The sequence below is a fragment of the Phyllopteryx taeniolatus genome, chromosome 21, assembly GCF_024500385.1.
Source record: "Phyllopteryx taeniolatus isolate TA_2022b chromosome 21, UOR_Ptae_1.2, whole genome shotgun sequence".
Classification (NCBI taxonomy): domain Eukaryota; kingdom Metazoa; phylum Chordata; class Actinopteri; order Syngnathiformes; family Syngnathidae; genus Phyllopteryx; species Phyllopteryx taeniolatus.
The window spans coordinates 11897311-11919168 of record NC_084522.1 but is presented as its reverse complement, the minus strand read 5'-3'; the positions used below and the strand labels follow the sequence as shown (position 1 = coordinate 11919168).

The following is a 21858-nucleotide window of genomic DNA, read 5'->3' as shown; positions in this document are numbered from 1 at the left end:
CTGCAAGGCATTATACACAATCACAACAACATGTACTAATGAAATTAGGTTACAGATATGCCTCAATAACATAACTGGATGCCTTGTTTTCATTACTATCATTACTATTTTTATACAATTATCACAATCTGTGATGTGTTAGTGGATTTATTGCAACGCTACTTTCAATTTCTTAATGCAAATGACACCATAAAACAAACTACTCACGGTTTGATTATGAATCACACATATATAACTTATATGGACAGTGTCCCTGATGTTAAAGTGACGAGGTAGTTTCATTTTTTTCCCTCATTGCGTTTGCCAATTATCCAAATAGTATGTTTATTTGTTTACATTCATCACATTTAAGAAATGGGTAACAGAGAAGACCCAGCAATGTGTCCTGGTAAAATGGTAACGAGCCAATGGGGAAATTACTGCTAATAAGTCCTTGTGATGAAATTAGCTGTGGGTTACAAGAGTGTCATCAATGTCATATACATTTCCAAAGTCGCTTTCACAAACTACATTCCTCATGTCAGCAAAGACAAAGGAAAATCACTTTGTACTAGAGATATAAAATGTTAAGCGAGAGATAAGAGACATTGAGATAGAGAAGAAATGTAGAGGCTCTCTGCATTTTTCATTTTAAAATGTAATTGTTCCACACAATGAAGCAACTACTGCAGCAACTACAGGAGTGAAAAAGAAAATCCTGGAATTTCAGCTTGATCCAGTCTGATTGATCAATACTAAATAATAATAAACATATTGTTTTATTATAACCACTTGTGATTTTAATTTGGAGCAGTGTAGCCCCGGCTCATACATACTGCTAGACGTTTCATAGATTTCATTTCATTTTATTTCATTTTCATTTTCGGAATGTCGGCGGAAGCTGAAGGACCTGGAGAAAAACAGAAAAGCCTGATCTGAGATTAGGATCCAGTTATCCGTGCCCCTAAAGAGTCCAACCGATATAGAAACTGGTTAGATGAATGTCAGTTTGTGTATAATGGAGCAAAAAACAATAATAATTTTTTTTTTTTTTAAAAACCATTAGAGAAATTTTAAAAACATTGAGGTGACATAGTTGATCAGGTGGTACTTCATGTCTGCCTCAAAGTTGAGATATTTGGGGTTTGAATCTTTGCTCAAGCCTTTCTATGTGCCTTTCTTTAAAATGTGCATACAGTATGTGTGAATGTGAATGGTTGTTGTCTTTATGTGCCCTCTGACTGACTGGCGAGCAGTCCAGAGACGACTTGTGCACAGTCAACTGGGATAGGCTCCAGCTCACCCTGGATCCTGAAGATGATAAATAGCAGAAAATGGATATGTGGATTGGTATGACAGGTATGGCCGAGCCAACGTCTGAAGTGACTATTGATGCAGTTTGTAAATAAGTAAGATGTCTAATAACTAAAAACGTATAGTGCTAATTAATGCCTTCAACACATTTCCATATGTGACAGACTGTATGCTCAAATGCCTCATGTCTCAACCACAGCATTTCTATTTGACAAAAAGGCACTTCGCAGGACTTGAATGCTGTACTCCCCCCCTCTTTTTCTTCACTTCTATATTGTTTTCTTGCCTTTATATTTTTTTCATTCCATATTTTCAGATACCATATTACTCTTGACATTTCAAGGACACATAATATATTGCCGTGAACATTATCAACCACTTAACTGCTGCAGCCAAATGACGTTCATCTCAGGTTATTACATTTGACCTCAGTCATCACAGTTAACTTTTGACCCACATCTAGCACATATACTGCAGCTTCTTCATAAGACAGCTATAAAATAAAATAAAACAAGATAATGCCATTTGCAGAAATGCTAATAACCTTTAACCAACACTGTCTGTTCACTGTAAGATACTGGAGCCTAATCTATTTTATATAGTTAACAATACCCAAACCCCTATGATGAGTAAAATGATTGAATCACGATTTCCCTTGCCCGGACACGGGTCACCGGGGCCCCCATGGAGGTGGGGCTCGAAGGCACAGCCCAAAAGGGTAACGTGGGTCCCCCTTCCCATGAGCTCACCGCCTGTGGGAGGAGCCATAGGGGTCAGGTGCAGTGTGAACTGGGTGGTGGCCGATGGCAGGGACCTTGGCGGTCCGATCCCCGGCAACAGAAGCTGGCTCTAGGGATGTGGAACATCACCTCTCTGGCAGGGAAGGAGCCTGAGCTGGTATGTGATGTTGAGAAGTTCGGACTAGATATAGTCGGGTTCGCTTCCACACACGGCTTGGGCTCTGGTACCAGTCCTCTTGAGAGGGGTTGAAATCTCTTCCATTCTGGAGTTGCCCACGGTGAGAGGCGTCGAGCAGGTGTGGGTATACATATTGTCCCCCGGCTCGGCACCTGTACATTGGAGTTCACCCCAGTTGACGAGAGGGTAGCCTCCCTCCGCCTTCCCGTGGGAAACAGGTTCTGACTGTTGTTTGTGCCTATGCACCAAACAGCAGTTCAGAGTACACACCGTTTTTGAACTCCTTGGAGGGGGTGCTGGAGAGCGCTCCCACTGGGGACTCCATCGTTCTGCTGGGAGACTTTAATGCTCATGTGGGCAATGACCGTAATAACAGGAGGGGCTTGATTGGGAGGAACGCCCCCTCCCCCCTCCCGATCAGAACCCGAGCGGAGTTCTGTTGGACTTCTGTGCTAATCACGGATTGTCCATAACGAACAGCAACTTCAAGCATAAGGGTGTCCATTTGTGCACTTGGCACCAGGACACCCTAGGCCGCAGTTCAATGATTGACTTTGTGGTCATATCATCGGACTTGCGGCCGCATGTCTTGGACACTCGGGTGAAGAGAGGGGCAGAGCTGTCAACTGATCACCACCTGGTGCTGAGTTGGCTCCGATGGTCAGCGAAGATGCCGGTCCGACCTGGCAGGCCCAAACATATTGTGAGGGTCTGCTGGGAATGTCTGTCAGAATCCCCTGTCAGAAGCAGTTTCAACTCCCACCTGTGGCAGAACTTCACCCGTGTCCCGGGAGAGGCGGGGGACATTGAGTCAGAGTGGACCATGTTCCGCACTTCCATTGCTGAGGCGACCGACTGGAACTGTGGCCATAAGGTGGTTGGTGCCTGTCGTGGCAGCAACCTCCGAACCCGTTGGTAGACACCAGCAGTGAGGGATGCCGTCAAGCTGAAGGAGTCTTATCGGGCCTTTTTGGCTTGTGGGAGTCCAGGGAAAGCTGATGGGTAACGGCTGGCCTTTTTTGGTGATGTTTTGAGAGATATACGGCATAATGATCATTTGACTTCCATGTTTAATTTTTTAGTTGAACTCCAAATTTTACAACCTTTGGGGCATTCGACTTTGAAAGTTCCACTGCATGACCCAAGTGAAGCTTTTTGTCTTTGGAAACCGGCAATTTGTCATGTGACACTTCGTCAGAGTGTGGCCTCGCCATTGAAAACACAATATCATGAACAGAATGTGAGACATGACTGGCACATTGTTGTAATTAAGCAGCTACCCAACATAGGGCACATGGTGCTTTGATTAGATTAGGGATGCTCAAATCAAAGTAAGTTTAATAATATCTCTTGAGTTGCAATTATGGCGTATAATTCTCTGTTCGCTGTAGTCATAGAGACATGCGCGTAATCGACTCTCCAACCCTCCTAACACTCTACATAATGAACCTCAGCAGATATGAATCACTCGTACTCACACTCTTGATAAGTCTGCAAAACATCATTATGGGAAATCTGGAATACAGAAAATGAGCAAAAGAAAGGCATTGAAACAAAATGATGAAACAAATGTAGGAACAGATTCTACTTAAGTGCCTTTAGAATCACATATTAGTGTTTGGATCATCTCTGAGGAGACACATTCCTCTACAGGGGGCAAGAAGTAGCTTGCAGATATCAGGTTACTCTGAGGCCAACTCCTGGAACCATAAATAGAGCAAAATAGGCATGGAAAAAATGACAGCCACCCAGTTAGATTATCTCCAAAAGTCCAATACAAGTCTAAGACAAGGGTCACCGTGGATTACCTGCAGTTCACTGCTTGGTGCTAACTGATGACTGCACTGAGATTGCGTCTAAAATGCGTGCAAATGTGTTTGGAGTGTGGCTGTATTATCCATAACAAAGGTCAAGTATAATTTCATATCAATTCTAGATTGGGTTGCAGCTAAAGGCGACACATTTATCTTGGTTTAAGTCTAAATCTATACTGATGACTCATCACCTCATTTTTGGGCCACCATAGCTAATTTGCTTTGTCGTCACAGTATCGTTGTTAATAGGGCACAGAATCCTACAATGTAACCTTTAAAGTCACATGCCCCTAAAGCCATACAAATGTAAATTCATCCAAAACAGCACTAAACTGGAGTTCGAACCACTGTGATGAATGAAATGTGTGAAGTCAACCTATCGTGCAAGACTTCTCCTCAGAGTTTGAATGTTTATTTGACGTTTTCTTTGGCACTTTTGGCACATGTAGAGTACAGTTCAGTAAGCGTAAAATGAGTAACTATATGCATTTTATGCTTTTTTTGGGACTTTCTGTGGCGTTTTGCAACACTCATTTAAAGAAATGCCAGTAAGAACATTAAGTGAGATGCATGAACAACTGCATTGTCACATTATACCTGTAACGGATGTCTTAATTTCATTAAAGTACATCCTACCTATTGTTGACATATTTTTATCTCTGATACACGAGCAAATTCTTGTATATTGGGTTATAACCTGCCTGTCAATAATTTTAAGGCATTTGTTGAGTTCCTGTTTTGAAATGACTCATGTACTTCCTTATATGCATGGCCAGTTGAAGCGTTTCCATATTTCCAAGTGCAAAATACAGAAGAGAGAATGTCAACATCCTTTAGCTCCACTTGTCAACGTCAAGCATGCGCGCTGACAGTGCTCAATTTTGCTGGGACAACAGTGCTTATTTACATAATTGATTAGACCTACTGCTTATGGAGCGGAGCAGACGAGAGGAGCAAACAACGTGATGATGACATTTGTTCTAGCGAGAGGATAGCAAGCTGTCTGTGAGATTAGCAAACTGTGATGTAAGGTGAGCAGGCCAAAAGATGAAGAACTTAAGTATATGCAAATTCAAAGTGGAATATTCATGTTCTCCTATTGGGGTCCCTCACTCTGGGATCTCTCCAGGCGAGTGAATGAAAGATTGTTCGTCAAACTGAACTTTCTCTACCCTCTGTCAGCATTAAATATGTAATACTATGCTGCATGAAACCAAATTGGGGATATGGTCACAGATGAATCACTTTTTTCATTTTTGGATCTTGTTTAAAGCTGTCGAATGATGGTGTTTTATTTTTGTTTACAAAAAAAATACTTTTTCTTGTTGCAGCAATTCTGTTTTATCCACGTAGTAGATCGAAAATAAAATGAAATATTAAGGTTATTTATGAATAAAAGAAAAATAAGCTACCCCCCCAAAGGATGACCCATAAATAACAACAGCAAAATGATTGCGGAATTGCCTCTACATGCAGATTGTATATTTTTTAATATTGGTGGAGTAGCCACAAACATCTCATCATGTTTGCATCTGAACTTTGCATTCCTTTCTGAGTTATGTACCATGTTTATTTTTGTGTACACTATTTGCTGCATGGTATACTGATCTGATGATCTGATCTATTTTTCAAGACATGGCATTATAACATGAGAATGTTGAAAACAAGTTATTCCTGAGTGCATCTTTGCAGCAATCCTTTTCATTGCTGCAAGTTCATTTCATCAAACAGTCTTGTCCCATTCTTCATAGAATGAAAGCATTTTGTTTGTAATTACCTCCAAAAAATGCTTATGGAAGTATCATCTGACACTCAATTGGAACTTCGTTTACAGTTTCTGTATTTATGCCCAGAGAAGACAGATGTACTCTGTATAGTACATACAAATGCACACAAGCAAATATAGACAGACTTATACAATCATAAGGATAATAAATGTGTGCACACACCAATGCATATGTTCTGCATATGTTTTGGTGTAACATTTAGCCTCATTTACAAAGCCGCTTGCAACTGGCTATTCAGATCGTCTCCAGGGCTTTAAAAAACAAAACAAATGCACACCAGCAGTGCATCACACAAAGGTTACAACAACCAACTACCTTGCCTGGTAGAGAGTGAATATGGTACTAGTAGTTTGGAAATGTAATTTAAATGTTTCATGTGCTCTCAAAATCCTACTCAGACAGTGTTCTACCATTGGTTAATGTCACAATTATGTTTAACTTATACAGAAGCTTCATTTGGTGGCTGCCTGAATTTCCAATGAAGAGAGCTATCTCTAAATTTTTTTTTGGGGGGGGGGAAATCTGCATCAAATTTCATGTATTAAGTTGCAATAAGGTAATCATTACTTTTTTACTTGATTGGCTCAATTCAGGGTGTATTGTTGGTGCTGCTTAAATTATTGCTGCATTGTTTCTCTTAATGGACATCTTTTCTCTTTCTGATGATTAAAGAGGGATCCTCTCAAAAAATCAAATCAAAAGACGCATGGATACAAATGTTGGCACCCTTCAAGAAAGAAAAAAACTACAATGCCACTTGGACAACTGAGACAAATTGAAACATTGAGGAAGCTTGGTTATATTGTGAGGCTTCATGTCTGCATCTGGCACAGGGTGTCTTTCGTGCAGGGTACAATTAAATATGGACATTCTGGAGGGAAACTGTGCTACCTAGTGTCAAAAAGCTTGGTCTCTGTCAGAGGTCATGGATTCGCCAATATGAAAATGACCCATAGCACACAGCTAAAACCAAAAATGAGTAGCTAAGAACAAAACATTGTATTATTTTAAAATGTCTTTATGAGCCCCGATCGAAATCGTATTGAACCAGGTGAAACCTGCAGTCTTCAGGGGGCACCCTTCAAACCCATGATAGCTTGAGCAGTTTGCTCATCAGGAGTGGGACAAAATACCTGACAACAGGTGCACAAGTCCCATTGGGAATTACAGAAATTGTTTGACTGCAGTTATTCCTTAAAAGGTTGTGTAAAAATATATTAAGTTTACAGTACAATTATCTGTGAATGGCAACCAGTCCAGGGTATACCCTGGCTCTCGCCCAAAATCAAATGGAATATGCTCCAGTGGTATAGAAAATTGATGGATGGATGGATGGATATGTTAAGTACTGTATTACCATAATTTGTCTAGGCCTGTTTTATTCTTTTTATTTTTTAAAGATTCAGATCTGAGGATAACCAATTTCATGTACAAAGTATGTTTTTCCTCTTTATTGCTGCCCTGGTGCACAGCAGAAACACAACAGAAAGCATTACTTTCTGCACAGCAGAAAGTAATGCATTCCTGATTAAGGATTTTAATTGCTCATACAGTACTTGCAGATATATAGGCACAACCCCTGGAACTGTAATTAAGAAGCCCCATGTTTTTTGAAACCAATATTTCTGTCAGAGATTTTGAAGTCACACCTGATGCTGGGATGGATGTTGTCACACATTAATTATCTGATTCCTTGCCAGGTAGCTGAGCATGCACAGCTGCAGCAGTACCCCACCTTACTGGGTTCTGTGTAAAAACCAAAGGTGGCTTACTGCCAGGTTTTCTGTTGTGGCTCTGATGGGGCTGCGATCTCCGCGCAAAAGTGACAAGTAGAACAATTAATGAACCAGACTATACCTATAAAATCTCTAAATACTCCAATAGGCCTGGTAGGTATGCATGTTCTCTAAACTTCTTGCACTTAACACAACAACATTCGTGCTCACTCACAGTCTTCCTCAATATTGTATTACCTCTCCCGCCACAGGCCGAAACATGAATCTTCATTCAGAGGGATTTGGACAAAGACAGAACAGTAGAAGGGCGACACAAAAACTGCAATGAGTCAGTGCTTGTAATATGATTTCTCATTCCCTCTGCTCTCAATCTGATGTGATTACGGGACGGGCGTCAGCCGACGGTGTCAGCCGAGATGGTGGCCCAAGATGGTGGGAGCTGAGCAGAAACCTGTAAGTGCTCGGCCTGCCTGCAATCCATCTCTCCAGAGTCAGGCAGATCAGCTTTGGGTAGGTAACAAGTACAAGGATGCTCAAATTCTTCAAATTATAAAGTTTTGTGTATTTGAATGAGCTCGACAACATTTTGCTATTCAATATGTAATTTCAAGTTGCTCTATAATGGATGCAATGACTAATCTGTCTATATCCAAATGCATAAAGCTTGTCACATACATCCCTTTGTGTGGTCATGGTGTGTCCAGAGGGAATGAAGCGTCTGTTGCACGGCACTTTCCAAGCAGTGGTTCCCATCTGTCGAACGGCACGTTTTCTTCCAGGCTCTCATTAATTCTGCCACCTCAGCCCTCAATATGTTAAGATGTTAAACATTCCTACAGTATACACCAAACATCAAAGACAGACAAGACTGCATTGGGAAGGAAATTCTGCACTAAAAATAGTATCCGTTGCCATTATTTGAAAGCATTTAGGTGATTAACTTTATAGTATTCATGAATTGACGAGTTGAAATTCAAAAGCAGCCATCTCAATTTTTTGGTGAATTGAGGAAAATTATTTTTCTTTTAATTTCTTGTTCCAGGTTTAGGCCACAATGCCTGCTTGGATTCATTTCCATTGAAGGTTGGACTCCACCAAGGCTGCCCATGGTTACCCGTTCATTACCTTTATGGACAGCATTTCTAGGCAAAGCCGAGGCATTGAGGGGGTCCGGTTTGGTTACCTCAGTATTACGTCTCTCATTTTTGCAGATGATTTGGTTTAGATGGTCTCATCAGGCGGCGGCACAGAGGAGACTGGTTAGAGCGTCTGCCTCACAGTTCTGAGGACCGGGGTTCAATCCCCGGCCCCGCCTCTGTGGAGTTTGGATGTTCTCCCCGTGCCTGCGTGGGTTTTCTCCGGGCACTCCGGTTTCCTCCCACATCCCAAAAACATGCATGGTAGGTTAATTGACGACTCTAAATTTCCCTGTGTCCTGCCAAATGATAGCTGGGAACCTAGTGAGGAGAAGCGGTTCACAACATTGATGGATGGATGGGTTTCATCAGGCCGGGATCTTCAACTCTCGATGGAGTGGTTTGTCGCCGAGTGTAAAGGGTTTTGGGATGAGAAGCAGCACCTCCAAATCTGAGACCATGGTACTCAGTCAGAAAAAGGAGGAGGAAGAGATCCCAGTCCAAGCGGAGGTGTTCAAGTATCTTGAGGTCTTGTTCTCGAGTGAGGGAAAAATGGACCGGGAATTTGACAGGTGGTAGCTTCTGTCGGTCTGTCGTGGTGAAGAAAAGAGCTAAGCAAAGCTCTCAATTTATTGGTCAATCTACTTTCTCTGACAGAAGAACAAGGTCGTGGATACATGTGCCCAAATGAATTTCCAACGCTGGGTCTTTGGCCCACTGGTGGTAAGCTCGGTCATCCAGGAGGGGCTAAGAGTCTAGCCGCTGCTCACTTTGCATTGAGAGAAGCCAGATGAGGCGGCATGGGCATTTCGTTAGGATGCCTCTTGGAGGCCTCCCGAGTGAGGTGTTGCGGGCACATCCCACTGGGAAGAGGCCCCGGGGACGACAGAGGAAATGATGGCGAGCCTATGTTTCCTGGCTGGCCTGGGAAAGCCTCAGGATTCCCAAGGATGAAGTGGTTGGGGAGACAGAAGTCTGGGTTTTTCTGCTTAAGCTGCTGCCCCCGCGAGCCAACTCCAGATAAGTCGAAAAATGGATGGATGGATGGATGGATAAATGCACACGAGAAGTATTGTCTATTTTGGTTTGTCATATGTGCAAAAAATATAGTAAATTTTAGTTTTCCCTCTTTCCAAAATATTGAGGAGGCATGACAAACTATTAAATCAACAATAAAAACTGTTCCCCCAGAATAAAAAAATGGTACAGTCCGATTGTCTTACGCGTGATAAGATATGGCAGAGAGAAATGAACAGAAACTGCTTCTGTTCACAGTTTATCCTTGGCAGAGGTCCTAAATAATTTCTATTTCTATTCATCTAATCTTTCTGATCTTACTATCTGATAATTACTACACTGAAAGAAGTCCTACATCATTACCGCTGAGATATAGTAATGCCCGAATGGTTTAGGCACTGTGGCTGAAAGCTCCCCATTCCCTTCCCTCCCCTTGGCCCCCCACTCACATAACCATATCCTCTCGATTTATCCTTTTTTTATTCCGTCAATCCTCTCTTTTGGTTCCAATCTCGCTCTTCCCCTACAATCGCTTAACAGCTCTCTTTTCTTCTTCCATTTCATCTGTAAATCCTTGTTATTGCCAATCCTGCCTTTTTGTTGTTGCTTCCACATGCTCAACATCCCCACCCCCAACTTCAGCTCCCTCGCCGAGTGGTGGCTTACGGGGTAGCTGGCAGCCCGAAAGCACTGTGGAATAGTTAGTAGGAGGTGGGGGGCTGGTTAAGGTTGGCATGTCTTCCTCACTTAGCATGGGGAGCCAGTAGCAAACTGGATAGGTAACCTGTACCCAGTGCCAGTGTTCGGGTGGCTCTGCTCCGATGAACACGGTTGACCCCCTATGTTCAGTGGGAGTAAACGGAACCAATTTCAAGTGTTAACCACAAAATATGAAAACTATTACGCCACTGCTGCATGCAATAATGCACACATGCCCTCATTTTCACACACACACCCAACCGCCATGACACGCTTACAGTCCACTCGCAGATGAAATCGTCCCTCTGACACAAATCCACATGCCATCTTTGTTTCATACACCCCCTCCCATTTTTTTCAGCCGCTGTCTCACATGCCTCTATAGCACGCACATATACTGTATGCTGAATTCTCTCCTTTGCTTAACTTAATCCACATTTATCCTCACAACAACGTGCTATCATAAACTATAATCGAAACTGCCCAGTTACTTATTTTGGTCTGATTTAGCTTTGAATATTTTATATTTATATGCTATCACCCTTTATTAGGTGCACAATCTACTAAAAATCCAACACATTAGCTTGAGAAAAAAAATCTTCTCATACAAAAAAAATTATAATTGTATTCACATCAATATTGATTATTAATATTGTAGATGTGTTTTTAATATTGTAGAAATGTACTGTCTTACACTCACTAATGTATTCTATCTCTAAAAGTGGACAAAAAGGATTTACAATGATATTGCCTGGGAGCATGAGGCTTATGCACAGTATTGAGGTTATCAGTCACATTTCTAGGACTTCACTTTTTGTTTTGGTACAAAGTTTATTTTTAACCATAAAGTAGCAGCCTATCCAACATTGGATTAGACAAAAATACATAAAAAATGACCACCTACAACCACGTTTGTTATGTTTTTTTTCTATGTGTCATTTCAGCTAAGATGGAAGCATTTGCTTTGCCATCTTACATCATTGTCCGTTTACCACATGTAATTGGATGAGGCTTGTGTTTCAATGACAAAAGTTATGTTGCATGATGAGTTAACTGGCTATAAGCAGGACAGTTTCCTGTTTATTTTGTTCATGTCTGGCTGAAAGGCTAAAGGTCATACGTCATTCTTGTCGACGCGCACACTGCTAATTGCAGGAACTAGCCCATGCTGTAATGTTGACAGACAAACATACAAAATATGGCACATCATGTTTTACCTTTGTTTTCAGTTCAAGCTTTGCAGAATTCTGTGCTCTGCTGGAATAATATTGTGAAAGGAAGAATTTATGGTACATCTTTTGTGTTGGCTCTCATTAGATTTAGAGGTGTACCTAATTTTGTGGCAATGACTGCATGTCTTCTTTTGCAAAGATCTAATTGCTTTGCACACCCCCACAGGGAGGTGAGTGGTTGTGGTGGAGGCAGGTAAAAGTGGATGGATGAATAATGAATCCACTTCAACGCTGTGTGTAATCCTCGCAACCCCCTGTGAGCTGACCTCAGGAGGTAAAGGCACGCATATCAGTCCCAAGTAAGTATTCACTGTACTTTATAGACCTGCCTTATACTGATGCTCTCAGCCTTTCTCCTTTCTCTATTGCCTCTGTCCTTTCAAATTTCACATGAAATGAGCTGTATAAGATGTAGTTGTAGCTGCAACCATTGGAGACATTCTATTCCTCAGAAATACAAAAGTGTGAACATGCTTATGCTCAGTCTCTTTGTTTAGCTAACATGAGTTTCATATTCCAGACAGTATGCACTTCGCTCTGCAGTAGAGAGATAACAGCTTGGCCAAACACTATAATCAACAAGCCAGAGAGGTCATTGGCTCAACAAGGAACACAGCAGCAGAAAAATGCTTATCTCTCCCTATCAGCATGTCAACCACCCTCACCTCCACCTTGTGCTCCTCTCCCACCTTGCCTTGAACCACTTTCCTCAAGGGTTGTTGTCCTTGCCTCCTTCACCTCTGCAAGATGCGCATGGAGGCATTGCTCGGATTGCTATTCCATCACAATGTGCATGAAGAAGAATGCTAGGAAAACTATCCAGTAAAAATAAAGAGGTGGGAGGAATCCTATTCTCCACCTGCCATTCCCAGTCTTGGCAGGAAAATAGCAGGCATCCCGGTGCTGGGATAAACTGTGATAACAAATAGCTCAGTCTGCTCCATGTCGTCATCTGCTATTTTATTTTTGCACACAACAACAAAGCCACATAATTAGAATTAATGGTCACATGTATCTGCTCAGGTATAATATAAATATATTCACAACGAACAGTAGGGGTCATGAGGTGGTTGATTTCTTCAAAAGAAAATCAAGGCAAGGGGTTCACATCTTGCTGTGATTTCAGTGATAACTGTATATATTTACAAGGAGAACACTGACTCATGTTGGCACCTGGAGGGGGGGTTTCCACAGGCTCTTCATCATACTATGAGATGGGTAAATAGTAATCAAATCTCTCAAACGGTGTTCTTTTATGTCCATCCTCCTGTTCTTATCTCATTTCTGATCTTCGCCTTGGAGTCTTTAATGGAGTTAGATTTCGATGTGCCGTAATGAGGCAAGGAGGAGAGGAACGAGACAAAGTGAGCCAATTTGACACTGAGAGAGAAAGGTCCAAGTTTAAGAAAATTCATTTGGTCAGAAAACGTAAACTATATACCTCAAAAGCAAGACGCACCACTAGTCCATTACAGTATGTACAAGTTTAGTACCGTTGAAAAGTCTGTAAAGTATTTCATTACAAACTCTTTTTAAGGAAGACACATTTTGAATTATGTTATTGAAGCAAGTCTCTATATTTTACACTCAATGGTCACAACACTAGTGATCAAATGTTATCCAATACAAGAGATTATGCAGGTTTACCTAGTAAAATGTCCATTCAGTGCATGTTCAAAGCATCTGTTTGATACTTGCCATGTTAAAATGATAACATTTCATCTTGCATCATCGGTCCACCTATAATAGGATCATGTTACGTAAAATAAAAAGGCCACATTTTCTACTGTTTTAAATTGCAGCATACAAACTGAGATGTGCAACGTAACAGTTATCTACATGGAGACCGAGCATTTGTCATCCATCAACTAGAGAAGACGGCCTGCTGTCATCACCACACGGGGGCCGTCAATTTCATTATTTCTGTCTCTGTCTCCCGCTCTTCCTCCCTGTCTTTCATCTCATCTTGGGCCTCGCACTGACCTAAATATCTCCTGCAGCATGTGATGAGTTTACGTAATGGGGAAGAGCGAGAGGTCACAGAAGGGTGTAGACAGTCCCTAACACACACACACACAAAATCCGACTATCCCATCATTCCCTACACAATGCACAGACTAACACATGCACGCACGCACACACACACACACACACACACACACACACTGCATATTGAGAGTAGTGCCGGGATGTTTGAGGAGGAGGTGGAAGTAATCTCCCATGAATATTCTATCGCAGCAGTAGCAAGCGATTTTAATTATCAGCCCCTCCCTGGCCTTCGGTGAGGTCTACCCCAGGTAAATTAGCCTCAGCAAACACCCTGTCTTCAACCAAGCCAAATTCAATATGATGTCAAATAAAGTTCAGCAGCCACCGAGCACACACAAAGCACAAAGCAGACACTGCGTTGCATGTGCATGACACATGTTGACAGTTGACAAGATGGGAGTTTATGTGTACTGTATGTAAGGCAATGAAAAGAAAAGTGAATGGGAAAAAAATATGTCAATGTAGTTTAGATAAGTAGGCACGGTGAACTACTGGTTAGAGCATCTGCCTCACAGTTCTGAGGACCGGGTTCAATCCCCAGCCCCGCCTGTGTGGACTTTGCATGTTCTCCCTGTGCCTGCGTGGATTCTCTCCAGGCACACCGGTTTCCCCCCACATCCCAAAAACATGCATGGCAGGTTAATTGAAGACTCTAAATTGGTGTGAATGTGAGTGCAAATGGTTGTTTGTTTGTATCTGCCCTGCGATTGGCTGGCAACCAGTTCAGGGTGTACCCCGCCTCCTGCCCGATGACAGCTGGGATAGGCTCCAGCACGCCCGCGACCCTAGTGAGGAGAAGCGGCTCAGAAAATGGATGGATGCCATCTATTTTGTGAAGTGCACCACCTCCTGTAGCATAACAACCCCACAGTATGATACTGCCACCCCTGTATTTCACAGTTTGGATGGTGCTCTCAGACTTCCAAGCTTCTCCCTTTTTCCTCCAAGAGTGTGGGCTAATAGTTCAATGTTAGACATGTTTCCAAAATATAATAAAGACAACAACAAACTGCAAAACTTTAGCCTTGACAAAGATTGCAATACTGCATTCTGACTAAAACTAACTCAATTAATATTTTGAAAAATGTGGCTGTAATGTATAAATAAGGTACAAAAACAAACATAGAAACTAAGGGTCAATCAAAACTGGAAGCATTAGTTTGTAGCATTAAATTCCAATAGAATGTGCAGCTGTGCCTAATGTTGTGGTCCAGTGAGTGTATAATCCAGGTTGTGTTGCCATGGTAGCACAACTAATCTTGTCACAGATCCTGCGGTTCGGATCTCATCAGTGTTCTCAATAGTTTTGTGTTAAAGTATCGGTATAACTCTATCATAGTATAGTTATTCATTGCATTGTTTTTTCAGTATTTTTGTGACCATTAAATTGCCGTACAAATTTTGTCTAAAGTTCTTCTGCTGTTCAAACAGCGAGTCTATGAATAAAATTCCAAAAACACTATTTTCAGTTGGACTATATTGAATATACATATATATATATATATATATATATATATTAAAAAATGCATTGATCTGGACTGTCAAAGACACTAACATTATTTCTATATTTATTTACCAAGTATCTTTGAAAGTGTAAATATTATTTTACTCAACAGTCTCAACACAGTCTGGTCTCCTTCACAACCACATATAGTCAATGTTCTTGTTCTTCATTCATTAAATAACTCTGTTTGGAACAAAATCAGGCAAGACTAGGGCTGCACAACTAATCGAATTTTAATCGTGATCGCGATTTTGGCTTCCACGATTAAATGAGCCTGATCGTCAGTATTTTTTTACATTTTAAAATGCGGGTACTGCATATGGAAAGTGCTTCATTTGCAGCTGTGCCCGCAACCTAGTCCGTCAGTCAACAGGGGGCGAACGCATGGTAAAGGCTTCATTAAGCTCCGGCACGGCGATCTGGTACCAACTTCAAAATAAAAGCCTAAAAATGGCATATGTCCAATGTAGTCATATATGAAGCTTTTATTTTGAAGTTGGACCACTCAGCACGTTGGCGGGGAGGTGGCACGTCACGGTAAGACACTATTTCCAATCGTTATAGCCGCTGCCTTGACTTCAACTTTTTGGCTAGCCTGAGCGCAATGAAAAAACCCCGTGAGTTCTTTGCCGTTTGTGACCATGCACGACTGACCAATGGTCAAGCAAAACAACGGAGACGTACCGTCCTTGACAATTCACTATGTTGACGATGGGGATTTTGAAATGAAAAGTCAGTGCTTGCAGCCTAATGTTGCATTTTATGCATAAACTGTGAATTTGCTTATGTTGCAATATTGATGAAAATATTTGTGATTATTATTTTGGCCATGACTGTACAGCCCTAGGCAAGACTAATATGTCCAAGCACAGATCCATCCATTTTCTATACCAGGGCACATGTAGACAAACAACCATTCACACTCACACCTATGGGCAATTTAAAGTCTTCAATTAACATGCAGTTTTTTTTGTTTGTTTTTTTAAATGTTGGAGAATTCTGGAGTACTTGAAGAAAACCCACACAAACGGGGAGAATGTGCCAACTCCACAAAGAGATGTTCCAAAGGAGAGTCGAATCTAGTTCTGATATCTATCAGTTCCTCTCCACTTGACGGTAAATCTACCCTGACCTTCCTACCCAGACTTTCTTTTTTGGCCTATTGGACACAATAATGTGCAAACAGGCATCAAACAAACACAAACCTTAATATTTCCCCTTTCTCTGTGCTCTCCCAGGAGTGATTATGTCCGCCTACCCCTGAGTGGTGCGACTACATTTAGACCTACTAATGAGCTGCTCCCTGGTTTTTCTCCAACTCTGCTACACTTCTAATCACAAGGACATCCAGAGTCTGATCTGCAGAGACCCGCCTGCTTGGCAGTTGATTACCATAATCAGGACTCATAAGACAGGTATTTAATTAGCCACCCTGAAGAACAGGGGCCTGGAAAGTGTCTACAGTGGGCTTGGTGAAAGAATTTTACAGGGAAACTCATTCATTACTACATGGACCCTTTGAAGAGGGCAGAAAGGTGAAAATTGTTACATCTTTCATTTCCATAGTTAGAGTTCTTTTTTTTAACTGACCCTTTGTTCCGCAATACGGTCCAGCTAGGAATCCCAAAGCAAACCTGAGTACGAAAAGAATAGTTGTAGTTCCTTTTACTTCCTCTATAGGTGTCGACTCCATTAACTACATACAATACTATGACTTTTTGTGCAAACGTACAGAATGTCCTTCTGGAAGCTAGTGTCTCGCAACATCCTATCGCTCAGGTAATAAGGTTATAAGGTAACTTGTGGAGAGTATAAAATGCCTGGAGCTATTTCTTCTTCGGCTCCCAAGCTCCCCCTAGAGTTATGGAGTGTAATACTCACTATATACTTATAATTTGACAGGGATCAATTTCTCAAGAAGCCATGCCAACGAATGCTTGAGGTTAACTCAAAACCAAAAACCAATGAATGAATTATATTAAAAGCACAATTATTTTAAAATGTTCTCTTCATTTTCCAGTTTATTTATCATTAACAAAATGTACAACATTTTCTCATCATTTTAATGTTGTTAAGAACTGTAAAACTACTGCACACAACTCTGATGACCAAGCCTAGCACCCAGCAGTTTTTAGGTTCTCATAATAATGGAAAAGGCTGCTTTTTTAATTAAATGCCTGTTATATTAAGACACAGTTACAATCAGTAATTCCCCATAGTTTTGATAACATACACGCATACATACATACTACAACTACTACTACTACTACTGCAGTAAAACACATTTGAAGCAGCATGGAAATTCCCACCTGTGGTGGCAAACTATCCCGAACAACCCCCTTCTCTCTAATGTCAGCTCTCTGCAACGCTGCACAGCAAGTAGCTTAAAAGATGGATGGATGGGTGTAAAATATCTCTTAGTTCCGCACGGCATATAAACTGTTCTATATAACGTGTTACGCTGAAGTCACTATTTTATTAACAAGATATTGCTGGCGACCAGTGCAAGGTGTAAACGGCCTCTTGCCCAAAGTCAGCTGTGATGCGCTCCACCTTATCTGCAACCTGAGTGAGGACAAGTGGTGTAGAATATGGATGGATGTTGTTGGCATGATGAAATTGGCCCCTTTTGTGTTTGTTATTTTGAAATGCTCTTTACTATATTATAGATTTTAAGGACTGACACAATAAGTCTTAAACACAAGTGTAAACAATTGTTGTTATTTTGTTATTTGCTTTATGAGGGTTCCACACTTTTGAATTTTGTATACTGCAGATCAGTATGACTATTTGGTTATCAAGCATTGTAGTCTGCATGTGTGTATGTTTTTTATTATTATACTGAATTAAATACATTTTTAAGGCTATGTTTTCTTTATATCTAATATTCATATCATGTGACCCTTTTCAAATGTGCAAATGCTGTTTGGTGTTCTTGAGGAGACAACTTCTGTCAAAGTTAGGTTTATGAAGAATAGATTTATAAACTGTAACGATTAAAGAGTTAATATGTTGTTTGGACAATTGAAAACATATTTCTACAATGTCCGTCCGTGTTTTGATGTGCACGTGTATCTAAGCATAACTAATCTTCACACTGCAATTAAGAATTAAGATTATGTAGAAATTAATATTCCAATTTGAAAGGGTATATGAAATGGAAGCCGACTTTTTTTTTTAAAATTCTATTCAGAATCACAACACCAAATAGAAGTATTACCTTTACACGGGAGAAAATGGCATCACCTGAAGTGATTTATTGCATCATGAATAATCTTTTTTGTAGAGATTATAGCTCTCCATTCTTCACGTAACTCAAGTATGTCACAGTTGGCATGCGAACACGAGCTACGCTTGACTGCAACGGATTGTCTCAAGGATTGTTTGTTTGCGAGAAGAGTGTTGGGACTTAAAGCATCTGCTCTTAATGGCCTCAAACACATTCAACACAGCATATGTGAGTGCATGCGTATGTGCATTTCACAGCTTGCATGCATACATGTCAGCCATAAATCCCATTTATGGTGCGAGAGCATATTCCAGCAGGAAATCCTGAAAAAGATTTCTCGTGTGACACCCATCCATCCGATAAGTTATGGTGTGTCGTGAGACTGCTTGTTCTAGCAAGTCGGCAGATGCAGTTCCACTTTGCATAATCCCACTGTCACTTATACCCAAAAAGACAAATCCAATGTGTTATGCATATTTTCATGTTCTCTATACATTTTTTTAATGGACCTACTTAGTTAAATAGATACACTAGATTGACACTTTGGTCATCCTGTGAGGGAAATATTTATCAACTAAAAATGCACACCTTTTCAAAAGGTACTTTGTTGTGCTTTTTGATTCGATGGTGATTGGTTTAAGGATCATAAAAACACTTACCGGTAATGCTCTCATTGGGTTGTGAAATATGCTAATTTATGTTGACGTGAAAGGCTGAAAAAAGGTCACTGATCATGACATGTCAAGCAAATCAAATTCTTGCACATACTTCAGGTGTTAGATTTAGTGCAAACAGACTCTCTTTAAGACATAAAGGAGGTTCATCTACATTTATTTGCTTTTAAGATGAATAACAAAAAACAACATTATGAAAATCAAACGCGTCATAATGATTTATAACATAGTTAAAATGGCGTCCAGATTATGGTAGGAGTTGCCAGGATATGTAAATGGTGCAAAATTCAAATTCATTCAAATTCATTCAAAACTGTAGAAGACCAGGGACAGGAATCAGGACGTCTTTTACCCCTTTTTTTCAGACAGAACATACCCATTCATCAAAAAGTTTAAAGTCTTAACTCTATACAAGTTATAGTTTTTGTTTGCCAAGTAGGTTGTGTTTTTTTTCTTCAGATAGCAAGAAGGATAATGTATAAACTGAGTAAGTGATTCCCCACAAACATTGCAGAGGGTGGGACATAAAATATGGAAGAACCCATTAAATGTTGGTGTAGCTCTAGATAAAAATCCAAGGTGCATTGCCCCTTTTGTTGACATGAAGATTTCCCAATTTCATGACAAAATTGTCCTGGGATGTTTAGGGAGCGTCTGTGCGTTAAATTTGAAGATGATCCAAATTAGGATTGTTTGACCTTGAGGTTTGTGCTGAACGTTATTCTAAAAGTTGAATCTGCCTTTATATATTACTAGGAACAAGATTCTTGACTAGAGCAAAGTTTCTGGTTACAGAGAGGAATCTGAATCTGGGGTAGGAGCCAAATAAAATAAAACAGCATATGGCGAAGATAAAAAAAGGGTGTGAAACAAAGAGGAGGGCAACTTCACGGTTGCAGTTCAGAATGGCACAGCTTTACAAATTCAATGTTTTTTACAATGTTGCCAGTTTAAATGACGATGAAGCAATAGAAACTTTATGGAAGGATTGATGGGCAATTTATTGCTCAGTTAATTTATGTTTCAAAAGTTAGCGCAAGAAAATAATGTCACAATAAATGGATAACTTAAAATTTGAATTATGGCTATCGATTAATCTTCAATAGGAGTAAATGATGAAAATCCAGTGGTAATTGACTTGATTGATCACTGATCCCACTGGTGAAGACGTGGCAGTGAGAGAACATCTAAAGAGAAGCCTCCTGGTATTTCATTTAGAAAAATAGAGGACATCTTTCATCTTTCAGAGCATTGAAAAGATGGCCATAGGATGGATGGACTGGACCTGAGAGAGAGGTTGAAAGAAGATGAGACTTTAAAGAAGCAGAAGATTGCACTTTAGGTCTTTTTTTACGATTCAAAAGGAGAGTGTGGGTGTTAAGTGTGAGCACAACAACTGCCTCATTATTTGTTCCCTATCAAGATTGCAACTCTTATTCTGCCTTTTCCTCTACCCACTCACGTTTTACAGTCATTAGCACAAAACACTGCATCAGGTCGACACCGCGAGTATCCAGCACACAGGCTGGAATAGACTCTTTGCCTTCACCTTTGTTTCTCTTACACTTTCCATATTCTTCTCTCACGCCCTAGCTCGCAGAGCATCCATCCATCAGTTAATCCCGCAGGCTTTCAAAAGCACGCCGATTTTCTGCCTGAGATTAGGATGGAACTCATCTCATTAGTGCCTCATTAAAAGCATCAGATGGTGCTGGTTTGACAGAGAGCCAGCAATTGGGAAGAAGAGATGGAATATTTTTTTTTGTTAAAAAATGTAAGATAAATAAGAGCAAAAAGAACGTATAAAGGGATTTGTAGATACAAATGAGCTCCAAGCACCTTGTTATCCTCAGCTGCATCTTTTATTGAATATTTGTATGTGTGGTGAGTTTTCTTGTTTTTTTTTTTTAAACTAGCGACGAGGGCACCTCTGGGAAAAATGTATACATTATTAAAAAGTATTAGCTGGGCAGGAGGGAGGCATGCAGAGTCTGGGATACCAAGCAATATTTATTTCAGTATTCAAAAAGTAGCCACAGTGTTCAGACACAGAAAACTAGAAAGAAAAGACGAAGACACACGCACACACTTTGGCCCCGGAACCTCACAATTATCCTTGAGCTGATGACAAGTGTGTAACATCCTTCCTAATCATGCATGATTCCTTGTCATCTGGGATCCCACAGCAATCAGTGAGCCTTGTTTACACAAAATGAACCCAGTTCCCAGATGTATTAGCTACCTGACATCACTGACCAACTATCACGCTTGCGGTCATTGTCGTGCCTTCACTCCCCCTATTAATGGGAGCCATCCTGTCATTTGAATTACATTTTAAGCGCTTAAAAATGATGATGTGGTTATAAGGGGAATATGAGCAATTCAGAAGAGTTTATCTGCAGCACGAGAGACTCAAAAAAATGTTTTTTTTAACCACTGTGCCAGTCTTGAGGTAAACTGTACAGTATGTGTGTTTACTTTTATGTGATAGGCTTCCACAGTTTGCCAGATGAGACAGCGGCCCACTCAAGCCTAACAGCCAGACACTTGCCTAAAAGTTCATGCTGTGTCAGCTGCTCTGGCACCCCTGCTGTTTTACTGGAGTGGCTTCATTAAAATGAAAGATATGCCCCAATGGCTGTGTCACTTTTGATTATTTGTTTCTCGTTCTACCCTCCATACACATTGCTCTCACTGTCCCCAGGGCACTACGTTTGCAAGTAACCTATGATCTCTCCGTTCATAACTTGTACCCCGGCAGACCTCCATG

General features: G+C 40.7%; 1 protein-coding gene across 2 annotated transcripts in view; it reads right to left on the bottom strand.

Annotated features, from left to right (window-relative positions):
* Positions 1-21858, bottom strand: part of LOC133470906 (ephrin type-A receptor 7-like) — a 361573-nt gene that overhangs the window by 161383 nt on the left and 178332 nt on the right. The gene's annotated exons all lie outside the window — the stretch shown is intronic.